General features: G+C 35.4%; 1 pseudogene; it reads right to left on the bottom strand.

Moving 5' to 3' along the window:
* Nucleotides 1-5,755: 5,755 nt before the first annotated feature.
* On the bottom strand, nucleotides 5,756-10,055 carry LOC120197103 (annotated as a pseudogene).
* Nucleotides 10,056-13,079: the final 3,024 nt, after the last annotated feature.

Genomic DNA, 13,079 nt, shown 5'->3' with positions numbered 1-13,079 from the left:
GCAATAGTGTGAAAAGAGAGAAAAATAAAAATAAATACTTCAGATTTAATTTGGTGAGTTGAAAATCAAACAAAGGAAAATAGGCTCAAATATGGTTCACTAGTGGATATATAAATGGGTAGGCTTTTTGGGGGAAAAATGGGTTTAATTCTAAGTTCCCCTATCACATTAAAACATTATGCCCAACATGTAGTCTCGATATGCATTGTGATTACAAGTTCTAGTATATCATAACTAGTCCGGTATACTCAAGTCAAACAATGAGCAAGAAAGAAAATGTATGCTCGTTAGGCTCGAATTTTACAAGAAAATGTTTATATGTACTGAGTAAAGTTCATCTCTATTAACAAATGCATGAAATATCAATACTTAGCAGAAAATCACCAGTTATATCAATCATCATCATACAAATTAAATTCAATCAAAACATGGTCACAATCCAAAAAGAAGCATGGACATAAAGTGAATTTCAAGATAAGCAACTAAAGATTCCAACACATCAATATCAGAACTACTCAATTTCAATCAATCAAACAAGCGAGCAAAGAATTTGATAGCAAATTTTACCCCTCACTTAGACCATATTGTCCCAATATGAATATAAAAGCACAAGAGAGGGAACATAATTAAATTCGCTGATTTAATGGCTACTGCGGCCGCTGCTGCATCGAGATGAACTATTGTAGAGTAGAATATCCGATCGAGAAGCCACCAGAAGATATACTAAAATTTTATGCAAAACAAAAATCAAGAATAGATCATTCCAATATTTTATTCTAAATGAAGTAGATTCAAGAAAAGAACTCAATCAAACTTTATCATTTTCTCTTTTTTTTTTCTTTTTTTCACTATTCGAACTAAAATTGTACTGTTGTTTTTTAACTATTCGAACAAAAATTGTACAACTATTTTTTTAACCAAAACTGTACTGCTAATTTTTTACATTGTATTGTTCGAATCTGTTGTGTATTTTTCTGCACTGTTTGAACCAAATCATTTTTTTTGCACTGTTCTGTTCGAACTTTTCTGCATAGTTCGAACCAAATCTTTGTTTTCCTGCAATATTTTTTCTGCACTGCATTGTTCGAATCTGATGTGTATTTTTCTGTACTGTTCGAACCAAATCAGTTTTTTTTGCACTGCCCGAACAATGTATTTTGAAATTATGCTTCATTTTTTTTCTGAATGTTCTTCCTTTGTTTGCTACCACACGATCTCTTCAACCTTAGGGTCGGGTTTTCACCATTTTTCGCTTTTGATTTAAACAATTCTTGATTCTATCTTACTTAAAATTCAAGTAGGAATAACGGGGTACCTAAAAAATAAAACAAAAATAAAAACAAAAACAAATCAGAAAAATAAAATTGAAAATAAAAATAAGAATTGAACAAACAGAAAATAAAATAATAATGGGTTGCCTCCCATAAAGCGTTATTTTTAACGTCGTTAGCTCGACAACCTGATTCAGACTATAGGTTTCGAGAGAAATACTTTCTCCACTTCATACGCTTTTTCCAACTAAGAACTTCCTTATGAGAAATTCTACGATCATATAATTCTTTTATTCTTTTCTTGTAGATTTTTGGCATTCTCATAGGCTTTTCTTCGAATTATTCTCATCTTGTCCGAAATAATTACGGGCAAAGTATCATTTTCTCCTAATAAGGTATTCATTAAGTGTTTCAACATTTGTTTCAATTCTATCTCAGGTGCCTACAAAACAGAAGACATAACTTTAGACTTAGAAATAATCAAACATAAATCAGAATGAACAGAAAATAAATTTTCCAGCTCATTGGTTTCCTCATTGTAGTCTTCTAACTCCTTGCATAAATCAAAAGATACATTAGTTTCTACAAACTCGTTTGCCAAAGGATTAATAATATCAACATAATTTATGCTCATCATTTTCTTTAGGTGTTTCATTTTTTATACACATCAAATTTAAAGATCTCACCATCAAACTCTATGGTTAAAGTCTCGCTTCTTACATCGATTTTTGTATTTGGTGTGCTAAGGAATGGATGACCCAAAAGTATCTCAGAACAAATATTTGTTCGGTCGTTTTTCCATGTCAATAGCATAGAAATCTGCTGGAAATATAAGCTCATTTACCTTAACTAATACGTCCTCCAAAAATCCTTCAGAATATATTATCGATCGATCTGCCAGCTGTATTGTTACTCTTGTATCCTTCAAAGGCTCATTAGAAAGTAAGTTGTACATAGATAAATGCATTATATTAATAGAAGCTCTAAATCACACATTGCACGTTTAATTCAAACTTTACCAATTTTGCAAGGTATAGCAAACATACATTGATCTTTTAACTTTGGTGGAAGCTTTCATTGGAAAATAGTTGTAGCATGCTCTCCCAAATTTATTTTTTTTGTTCCGATAAGCTTTCTTTTTGTAGTCCAAAGGTCTTTAAGAAATCTAGCATACCTTGGTATTTTTCGAATAACGTTAAGGAGGGGTATGTTGATTTCAACCTTTCAGAATACCTCCAGAACTTCCCTTGTGATTCTAATCTTCCCACGATTTGAGCCAGTTCGATTTTGGAACTTTTCCTAGGACAAGGCTCAACAATGGATTCCAGAGATGACTTTTTTTGGTTGAAACGTTTGTGGGGGCCTTTGTTAGTAGGCTTGATTTTGCCTTGGGTTTTGTTCATGTTGGATGGTCTCTCTATCTCGGATTATAATTATTGGAGTATGGGTTATAGGGTCTCCGGGGAGGTCCCGAAACGTTCCCTACAGCATTTGTTTTTGCGCCAACTTCCTCCTCAAGCATTGGATAACAGTCTGTCGGATGATCTAGCATATTCCGCATACTTTTGCTGATCCAATTTTTCCTGCAACCAAAGAATTAACTATGTCAGTTAATTTATCGATTTTGTTTTCTAAGGAAATATTACTTATCTCGTGAACCCGTCGGCTGGGTTCACTTAAAGTGCCAAAACTGCTGAGAGGTGGCATCCATTGTCGAAATAAATTCCCCTACTGCAGCTGGTGTTTTGTTTACAAGAGCTCTTCCACTAGCAACGTCTATAGTTTTCATCTCCATTGGAAGCAACCCTTCATAGAAATACTGGATGAGCGTTTGCTCGGATAATTAGTGATGTGAAAACTTGCACAAAGATTTTTAAATCGCTCGAGTAATCATAAAACGATTCTCCATCTTTTTGTCTAATTCCCAGAGTGCTTCTCCTTAATTCACTTGCTTTTTTCTGTTGGGAAAAACCTATCAAGAAAAATATGAGTTAAAGCAGCCTAAGTATTTATAGAATTGGGAGGTAAATAAATAGCCATTCTTTGGCTAAAATAGATAAAGAAAAAGGGAAAGCTCGTAGTTTTATTTGGTCTTCAGATACTCCTTGAGGTTTCATGCATGAACATACCATATGAAACTCTATGAGATGTTTGTGTGGACTCTCACTATGAAGCCCATGGAATATAGGAAAAAGATTAATAAGGTTGTTTTCACAGTAAACAGAGTTGTGCCTTGAGGAAAAAGTGATGTATAGAGGTTGTTGTACGACAGGAACCACAACTAACTATCGAATCGTCTGATCTGCCATTGGTTCTGGCATGTTCTCTATGCCTCGTGTATCTTCAGTTATCGGTTCTTCATTTGTATCAAAGGAAGATGATCCTTCATGATTTAATTATGGATCTGAATGCTCCAGTTATTCTTATTGTCGTTTCATTCTTTTTTCTCGAATTTTTTTGTGTGAATTCGTCTGGCTAGAGCTTCGATTTCTGGATCAAATTCTACCAAATCACCTAGATTACTTCTGGTTATAAATAAAAAAGAAACAACTTTATCAATTACTTTAGCCGAAGTCCCCGGCAACGGCGCAAATTTTGACAGGATGAGATAATGTAGAGTTTTGGATGAAATTAAATGAGGGTTTAAATGTTGTTTTTTTAAATAAAAGATAAAAATTAAATAAAAGAAAATAATTAATTAAATAATATAAAGTGATTGTGATAAAGAGAAATTTATAGTTAAATTAGCCTCTGGCTTCAGCTTTTGCCTCAAATTCCCTATTGATCATCGGAATAAATATTTTCTTCGGTTATTCTCCTGTTACAGTCTACAGGGCCCAACCCCTATAACTTGTTTTTCTATCTTGTGAACCAATAACCCAAAATCTATTTTTGGATATCAGTCCTTGACAGAGACTAACTACGACTATCGTCGTTAGCGCTAAACTGTTTTATGGATCTGGAAACCCGATTTGAACTATGTTGCCTCAATGAGAATCGAGCCCGATCTCAATTTCCCTTAGCGAACTGCAGCTAAGTGTGTTCATAGGAAGTCGAACTTGCTATCAGCCGATTCTTCCTCCTAACTATAAATCAGAACAACTTCTGAATCAACGAGCTCTTTTTTATTTGAAAACGTTTTGATTTTAAAAAGATAGGTTGATTGTCAATCTTATTCCTCTAGAAAATTGAGAAAATAACTCGAAGTTATTTTAGTGCTTTTCAATCCTCACAATAGAGATTGAGTCATCGTTTCAGCCTTTGGCTATGGAGAAATTAGTTAAAAATGACAATCATACTTATCATCTTTGAAAATAAAAATAAAACAAAGGAGAACTTTGAAAAGGAAAAAAAAACTTTTATAAAATTAGAGGAAAGAAGAAGAATGATTTCTGAATGTGTGTCTAGGCTTATCCTAAGAGGATATTTATAGCCTTCAAAATTATAAAAACAAGGAAAATATAATTCCTAAAATAAAGATATAACTCCTAATGAAAATACTTAACTATTCAAACTAAAATACTAAAAACAAATATAAGATAAAATATAATATAATATTTAAACTAATATACTAAAAACATGAGTTTAACTTAAATTCGAATCGCAGAAACGTATGGTTGATCCATTCATCATTCTAGAAGTGCTGACTGGACCTTCTAAAAGGTGTTTGACTCATCGCCTCTTCAGATGCGTCATGCCCGGAGTCATGCCCACTAATCCAGCCTTGATTTCGAAAATAAAAATTAAAAAATAAAAAACTGCATAATTCTGTCATTTTAGTGCAATTTCCAGAATCTATTGTCTTGCACAAAAAATGAATCAAAACGAACAAATCAACCACTAAAACCAACAATTAAGTAGCAATTTAAAAGCAAAATAATAATCAAATAAAGCACATATCACCTTACTTATGTATTTGAGTTAAAAACATCATTATTTTGATTTTAAATTATGTGTCATGAAGCTCCGATTTGTAAAATATTTTAATAAATGTTTTATATATTGTATGATATCATAGAGTATGTTTTAAAAGAAAACGAATAGATTTTGAAATTCAGGGTTGTCTCAGTAGCTCGACGTGGCACTCTAGACCCAATCGAGTTTAGAGTGTTACATTCCTGTTCTTTCTGATGGCTTCCGGAACAGGCATATTATTGAGTATTGGGTTGATGATGATGATATCAGGCAACATATCATTGATGTTAAACCGCCAGAAGGTCAGGATCGATGCGTTTGGAGATGGGATGCGTCTTGCTGAGTCTACTCACCACGCTGTTTGCTTATATATTTGGAGTCTATCCCTTTCGTAGCGTTTCAAACTTTTATTTGGTTTTGCGGAACTCATTAAAATTGAAGGAATAATTCAGCACCCAATTTTGCAGACTTTATCTTTCTTATTCCCTCCAAATCAATTATTAGCTGGTTCTTGAACGATATATACAAACACGTACATATTGATGCTATTAATTTCATTAATTCAAATTAAGGAAACTAATCTCGCTTACAATTTTACAGTAATGCAAGTGATCAGCTAAGCTACTTAAAATATTCATCAAACCTTGTAGTGACGATGAACATATATTTATAACTGCTACAAACTCTTTATTTCCCTAATGCTTTTGGTTTGAATGAGAGTAGGATTCTTCAATTCCATATCTTTTATAAACCTTCAGCTGATTCTCCTCCCACCATTGCTCTGCTCCTTTCTCTGTGAATCGCTTCCGACTATACAGGCACACCGCCACGTGGATTCGAATTAATGGAATAAACTAGGAAATAAACATACATACATACATATTATGCATGCTTTTATGTAAATATATGCACATACATGTATTACCTGAACCTTACTCGCTTTAGCCCCTTGTGCCCACTTGCCAGAGTTGTAAAGGTAACATACACCCCAGCTTCATAGTGTTCTACCCACTCATCTGCCTTGGAATCTTTGTTACTTGTCCCTGCAGTTTGCTCCGTTGTGTCTTGCTTTTCTCTGCCTCTCTCTCTCATTTGCATCCGCATCGATCTCGATTTATTCAAGAACACGATCGGAGTTTCACATAGACTCTCCCCTTGTTCCTCTGTTGTTGTCGCTGATTTAACTTTCCTCGCAGTCGCCGTATGCAAACAAAGTAAATGTGGCTCACCCTCACCTGCAACACTATGTTTCTCGGTGCTTAGAGGCTCCTTTCTAGTTCTAGGTGAATGATATTGAAAATCAATGCCCGCTGATTTCTCTTCTCTTACAGAAGGGAATTTCTCCGAAATCGTGTGAAGCTGCAGCAGCAAAAAGATTATAGTTACACTTCAAATCCATATACACAATTCTCAATCCATAGATATAAGATAAATTGTAGCCCACCCTTAATGCCAAAGCTTTTATTAAGTCCTTCGCTGCTTTACATTTTTCAGCTTCTTCCTTTGCCAAAGACCAAGAGTGTTCGATTTTTCGCCGGCATTCCTCGATCTTTTGGCTTCCAATTTGGCATTGCATTTCAAGGTTCCTTGCCTTTGGATGAAACACCACTAATTAGTAGAGAATATGCACATATATAGTTGAACAATATTGAAAAGGGCATCACTGTGTTCAACACAGCATATATACTTGCAGGTACATACCTCAGCTTTCAGCCACTGAACCTCTTCATTGAGCATCGTATTCGATTTCGGTAATCATTCTCCACGATCACGGAATCGAGAATAGTAAATTTCGATCGCAGAGGGGACTGATTTTGGGAAAGAGGAGAGCCAGCAGCAGCATTTTACTTTGAGCCTGAGGTGCATCGAAAACAACAGGGCAAGATACCTGGCCCCATCGTGGTGTTGCTGCTGGCAAACAAGAAGCAAGTTCTTCATAACTTGATGTATGCTTAAGTGAAAGTAATCGGCTCTTCGAAGCATCTTTCTCATCAAGGAAACCTCTCAGATTTTGAGGACTCAATACTTGCCCTACCACTCGGTTTTCAGGCTTCGAAATTTTGTTTAAATTTGTGACCTTTTGTAGCTGATTGAAGCACGAATTACAAACACGGCAAGGCTTGCTTTTATTCGGTGCCAATGACGTATTTACAACCTTCTTGCTACTACATGCATGGCAAAACAGAAGACCGCAATTGTAACAGTTATGCTTCTTCCTTGCAAACCCGAATGCCATTTCGCATCCTCTACAAGTTGACTGGTCGCTAACGGTGATCGGTTTATGTAAACAGATAGCTGCCGTTAAGTTTGAGCCACAAGTTATATTTTCGATCTGCCGGCCTCTCAACAACTCGACAAAACTTGGTGTATTTCGATCTTCCGTATTACCTAATCCTAACTGTCCATTACTACCCCTCCCCCATGTATACACACTTCCACCTAATGTCAAGACAGCAACATGATACGAACCAGAAGAGATCTCCTTCACGAATTCGTGTTTAAGCTTCCCTTCTACGACGGTTATGGATTTATCCTTGGCTTGTGGGTTCCCTAGCTGTCCATATACCGCACTTCCCATTGTGTAAACTGTACCTTTACTAGTGAGTGCAACAGTTAACATTTCTCCACAACAAACTTGTATAATATCATGATCCATAAGCTGCACAACACATGTTGGTATAAGCTTTCGATCTCCATCAGCGTGCCCCAGCCGGCCTTTATCACCATCTCCCCATGTGAATAGTTTTCCACCGTTAGCATTGAGCTTGTTTCGATCCTTCGTAATTTCAGCGATAGCAGCCATATGCCATGGTCCACAAGAAACGGATTTCACCCATAAACCCTTAAGAGACTCAACTTCTTTCGGTTGCGACAAACTTTGTGTGTTCCCATGCCCGAGAACTCCAAACGTTCCATCTCCATATGTAAATAGTTTCCCTGCAGTGGAAACAATTGCTGTATGCCACTCTCCACAAGAAACTGCAAGCACATTTACACCATCCAGTGGTCCAGAAACTTTATGCGGCAACCACTGGTTTGTATACGGTTCACCGCCCCAAGTATAAAGTTCGCCGGATTGCGTCAAGGCACATGTTTGATACTCACTACACGCAACACCTCGCATAGCAATCCCATTGAGGGATTCAACAAGCTTGGGATGGCTGATATCGATGTTAATCTTGTTCCCGAGCCTTCCACCGTTCGCCTCACCCCAGCAAAAGACTTCACCTTGTTTCGTTACTAAAGCAGCATGCCTAGCTCCAAGAGATATGCACTGCACATCCAACATTGTTACTGATTCTAGCAGTTTAGGCAACAACACGTTGGAGTTCGACCCACTCTGAACACCAAAACTATCCGAGTGGACACCGCAAATGTTCCCTCCAACTACCTCTTCACCCCATATCATTACATCCTTTAGAATCTCATTCTTTTGTATTTGTGCAGAGCAATGAGTAGGTGCTGCAAACCTGTGAGATGTATTCTTCCGAAATTCGGGAGCTGCATAATATATTCCCCACTGCTTGACATCATCCAGTTGAATATACGGAGAATCTGGCGTTACAGTAGTATCCGTAACGTTCTGCGTGTGTGACAAATTTGATTCCCAGGAATAAAAGCTATCCGAAGAATATGACAAACCATCTGAAAACACCTCTCGGAAAGCGACAGCGAAGGGCTCCCACATAAGCTTCTCACCTTGAAGATTTCAGCAAACATTATATGTCAAATGAAAAGAGCATATCTTGTGGAAAAGTAACGAAGTTAAGGCTCATATATACATATGTACAAAACCTGAGAAAATTGATTCTTTTCCTCCATAATTCCTAGATTGTGCTTTCTTCGAATAAAACCGGCAGGACTGCTTAGACAACTTTGCGAGGCTCGATTACGATTCCTCAAAGCGGAGACCGATCTGCAACTGTGAGATCTCGATATCGCTGCTCGCAGACCGATGAACCAAGCATCAGCCTCTGCTTTGTCCTTGCATATCTATGCAGCAAGAGATGTAAATCGAACAGAAAGGCCAATAAAGAGTACAATGTGTAAACAGCATTAAAGAAAATGTTACCAAATCCAGAGAGCGTTCACCATTAACATAATAAATAAGTGAAATTGATTGTTGCTCCCTGTGGGGTTGGTATTGCCTTTGAAAATTGACCTGCATCAACTTATACAAAGTCATGTTAATGAAAATTTCAAAACAACATATATATATATATATATATATATATATATAGTTTGCATGTTAAATTAAAAAGTAGCAAAATACGTACGGTCTTCTGGCCAGCGACAATCTTAATAACAGAGATCAATCTCAATTGCCTTTCCTCTTGTCCCGAATACCAAATCAAATATTTCTCATCCTGAAATACAAACAAAATTTGGTCCTTATACTTTAATATTTGTTTAAACAGATACAGAAAGGTGCACCAGAGGCAAAATCCATGGTTGCAGATGAATGAATATTATATATGAAGAAAATGGAAATGCAGAGGGAATTTAGAGGTGAGAAAAGTGAAAACAAAGCCCACCGTAGAAAGCCTGAAAGGACAAAATTTAGGCTTCCCTCTTCTTCCACACTTCAAAAGATGAGCTCCCTTCTTCATTGCCAATACTGCCTGAAACATTACATGCATCACACTAAATTAATGAGGATCAGGTAATCATCAACATAAAATCTTAATTTATTTTGAATATTGAAAGAGGCGAAAAAGAGAGAAGAAGTGAACCTGTTCGACATGTCTGTCAAAAGGAAGCAATGATACTAAAGCGTCTCCTTCACCCATTTTCCTCGTTTATATTGTCTTCTTGGCAGATAATTTCATTTCATAGGGAAGAGCAGAGGAGGAGGAAGAAGAAGAAGAAGAAGAAGAAGAAGAAGAAGAAGAAGAGAAGAAACTGGGAGCTAAGTCAGTTGGTTGGTTGTCCCATAAGTTAACCTTAATAACCAACACCACTTTCACTTTGGGTGTGACTTTCTAACACGCAAACATGAAATTATTTCTACAGGGACAGACAGAGACATGCATTCGTATTTTGTAATGAATTGTATTCTCTAATTAAACGCTGCTCCTATTTTCATATTTTCTTGTCTATTTCATTGCCTCAGTTAATATAATATGTAAGAAAGAGTATGGATTAAAAGAAATTAAAAAAAACATGAGTGAATGAAGATGTTGTGTTGTTTCATCACCAAAAAAAAAAGATGATGTGTTGTTCCACTACCATGCATTGATTTAGGCAACAAAACCAAACACACAAACAAACCCTTTTGCACGTGTTCCAGGCATTTCTTCTTTCTTTCTTCTCTCTGTAATCCACTGTTTTTACCCCAACCCCAATGCTCTTTTCGATCTATTTGCTCAACACTCTCCTTCTCATCATTTTGTTCCTTTCACCTTTTCTGACTTCTTTCTTTAATTTTAAACTTAATTAAATACTAATGATTTAAATTATATTTTATTGGTAAAATACACAAATGGTCCCTTAATTATAGGATGTTATTTTGTTAAGTCTTCCGACTATTAAAAACCACAAAATGATCACCCAACTATTCATATATTACATACTCGTCCTTTTCCGTTAAAAAGCTAGCGATTGTTTGATTGTTTTATATGGATGTTGATATGTTGACTGGGATATAATAAAATATGATCTCATAACGGTTTGAGTTGTATTTTGTAGATCGACTCTCCGTTTATATTATGTCGTCAAGCAAATGTTTGAAACATTATACCCTCGAGCCAGTACTTGAAAACAATGGCAGTGCCAGTAGACATCACTAAAATATGATTTTATCATATATCAGGAAGTACATTAACGTTCACCTCAGATAATCATTTTTATTTTTTAATAAAAAAAAGATAAGTTTGGAACACATGAATAATCCGATTATCATTTTATAACTTTTGATAGTCAGAAACTCAACAAAGTAACGTCGACTAATCAATGAAACATTTGTATACTTTACCTTTTTTTTCATTTTAGGTGTATTTTTTTTAATGTGTAACATTTTCAAAAGTACCATTTAATGTGCTTAATCATTAACCACCATTAAAAAAAATTAGTAACCAATCAAACATGACACATAATATTTTTTATTTTCTTTTAATTTTTTTAAAAATTGAAATCATTATTTTTTTTTTTAAAAAAAAACTTCTAATGTATCTAAATTATCCAAAATCTTAAAATCCTTAAATTCCTAACATCAAATCTCTAAATCTCATATGTTGTCACTAAATCAGCCACCATTGATTGTTTTTTTATGTTGTTGAACTTTCTTCGATCAGAAATCCCCTTTGTTAAAAGTTTGCCTTAATCATGCACTTTCGGTGTATGGCAGCAATAGTTGAACAATAATGCACCAAATAAAGTCAAAAATGGGGGCACCAAAAAGGGTTGTATTTTGTTGAAAATTGGTAATGGTAAAATCTTAAATTTAGTCCCTATACTTTAGGGTATTTACAAGAATAGTCTTTAAGCTTCAACTATAAATACCCTAACCCATTTAGCTTCAAAATTATCCTAAATCATTCTAGATTTCTCCCAATACTAGAGAATTTAGAGACTTTTCTTAAGAGTTTTTTCTCATTTTTATCAAGAGATAATTGTTATGGTTTTATCATTGTTAGATTAAGAGAAGTTGTAATTCCTATTTTCTCATAGTGAAATTCTTCTATCGTTGCCCGTGGTTTTTACACTATATTATTTAGGGGTTTTCCACGTAAAATTCGTGTCTTTTTTATCTTCATTTTTATTTTCTCAAATTATCAGTTGCGATTTTGCTCTATCTGATAGCCGTATTCCGCAACAATTGGTAGCAGAGAGCCAGATTAGAGTGTGTAATATCTACTTATTGTCTTTGTAGTTTCTACCAAAAGGCGGATCCTCCAACATAAGAAAGTAATAAGGTATTACTCATTCTTTGAAGGTTCGAGAGAACTATTCACGATAGTGAAATAGTGGGAGCTATCCGTAATAGAAGCTATGGCAACGAAATTTGATATTGAAAAGTTTAATGGGAGAAATTTCTCATTGTGAAAATTGAAGATGAATGTCTTCATGTTATCTTGAGGAAAGACGGATGTCTAGCAACTATCAGTGAAAGGTCAGTAGATTTCAAATATGATAACAAATGGATCGAAATTGATGGGAATGCTATAGAAAACTTCCATCTAGCATTAGCAGTATTGTCAAGCATCGAGGAGAAGAATACAACTAAGGAGATATGGGATCATCTCACCAAACTGTATGAGGCCACATCGTTGCACAATAAAATTTTCCTTAAGAGGAAATTGTACACCCTTTGTATGCCAGAATCTACTTCAGTGACGGAGCACTTAAACACATTGAACACTTTATTTTCTCATCTTACATCCTTAAGATGTACAATAGGAGAACAAGAACGTGATGAACTTCTACTTCAAAGTCTACTTGATTCGTATGATCAACTCATCATCAACTTGACAAACAGTAATGTCACCAGTCTAGTCTTCGATGACGTTGCATGTGATGTTCTATAAGAAGAAAATCAGCGTAAGAACAAGGAAGACAAACAAGTAAATCTGTAACAAGCAGAAGCTTTGACAACGATGAGAAGGAGATCAACAGAACGTGGCCAAAGCAACAGTCACAAACATGGTAGATCGAAGTCGAGAAGCAAGAAGAATTTAAGGTTCTACAACTATGGAAAGAATGGTCACTTGAAGAATGATTGTTGGAGTTTAAATAAAAAATAAATCCACAAGGTAATACCGCAAACACTTCAGATTATGGAGATGCTCTATGTTGTGAAGCGTCAACAACCGTGGAAGGTAGAAAACTATTTGCAGATATATGACTCATTGATTCAGGAGCAACATATCACATGACCTCAAGAAGAGAATGATT

The sequence above is a fragment of the Hibiscus syriacus genome, unplaced genomic scaffold (genome assembly GCF_006381635.1).
Source record: "Hibiscus syriacus cultivar Baekdansim isolate YM2019G1 unplaced genomic scaffold, ASM638163v2 tig00117046_pilon, whole genome shotgun sequence".
In the NCBI taxonomy this organism is placed as follows: Eukaryota; Viridiplantae; Streptophyta; class Magnoliopsida; order Malvales; family Malvaceae; genus Hibiscus; species Hibiscus syriacus.
The sequence above is the reverse complement of the archived record's forward strand: the minus strand, read 5'-3'. Positions and strand labels throughout refer to the sequence as shown.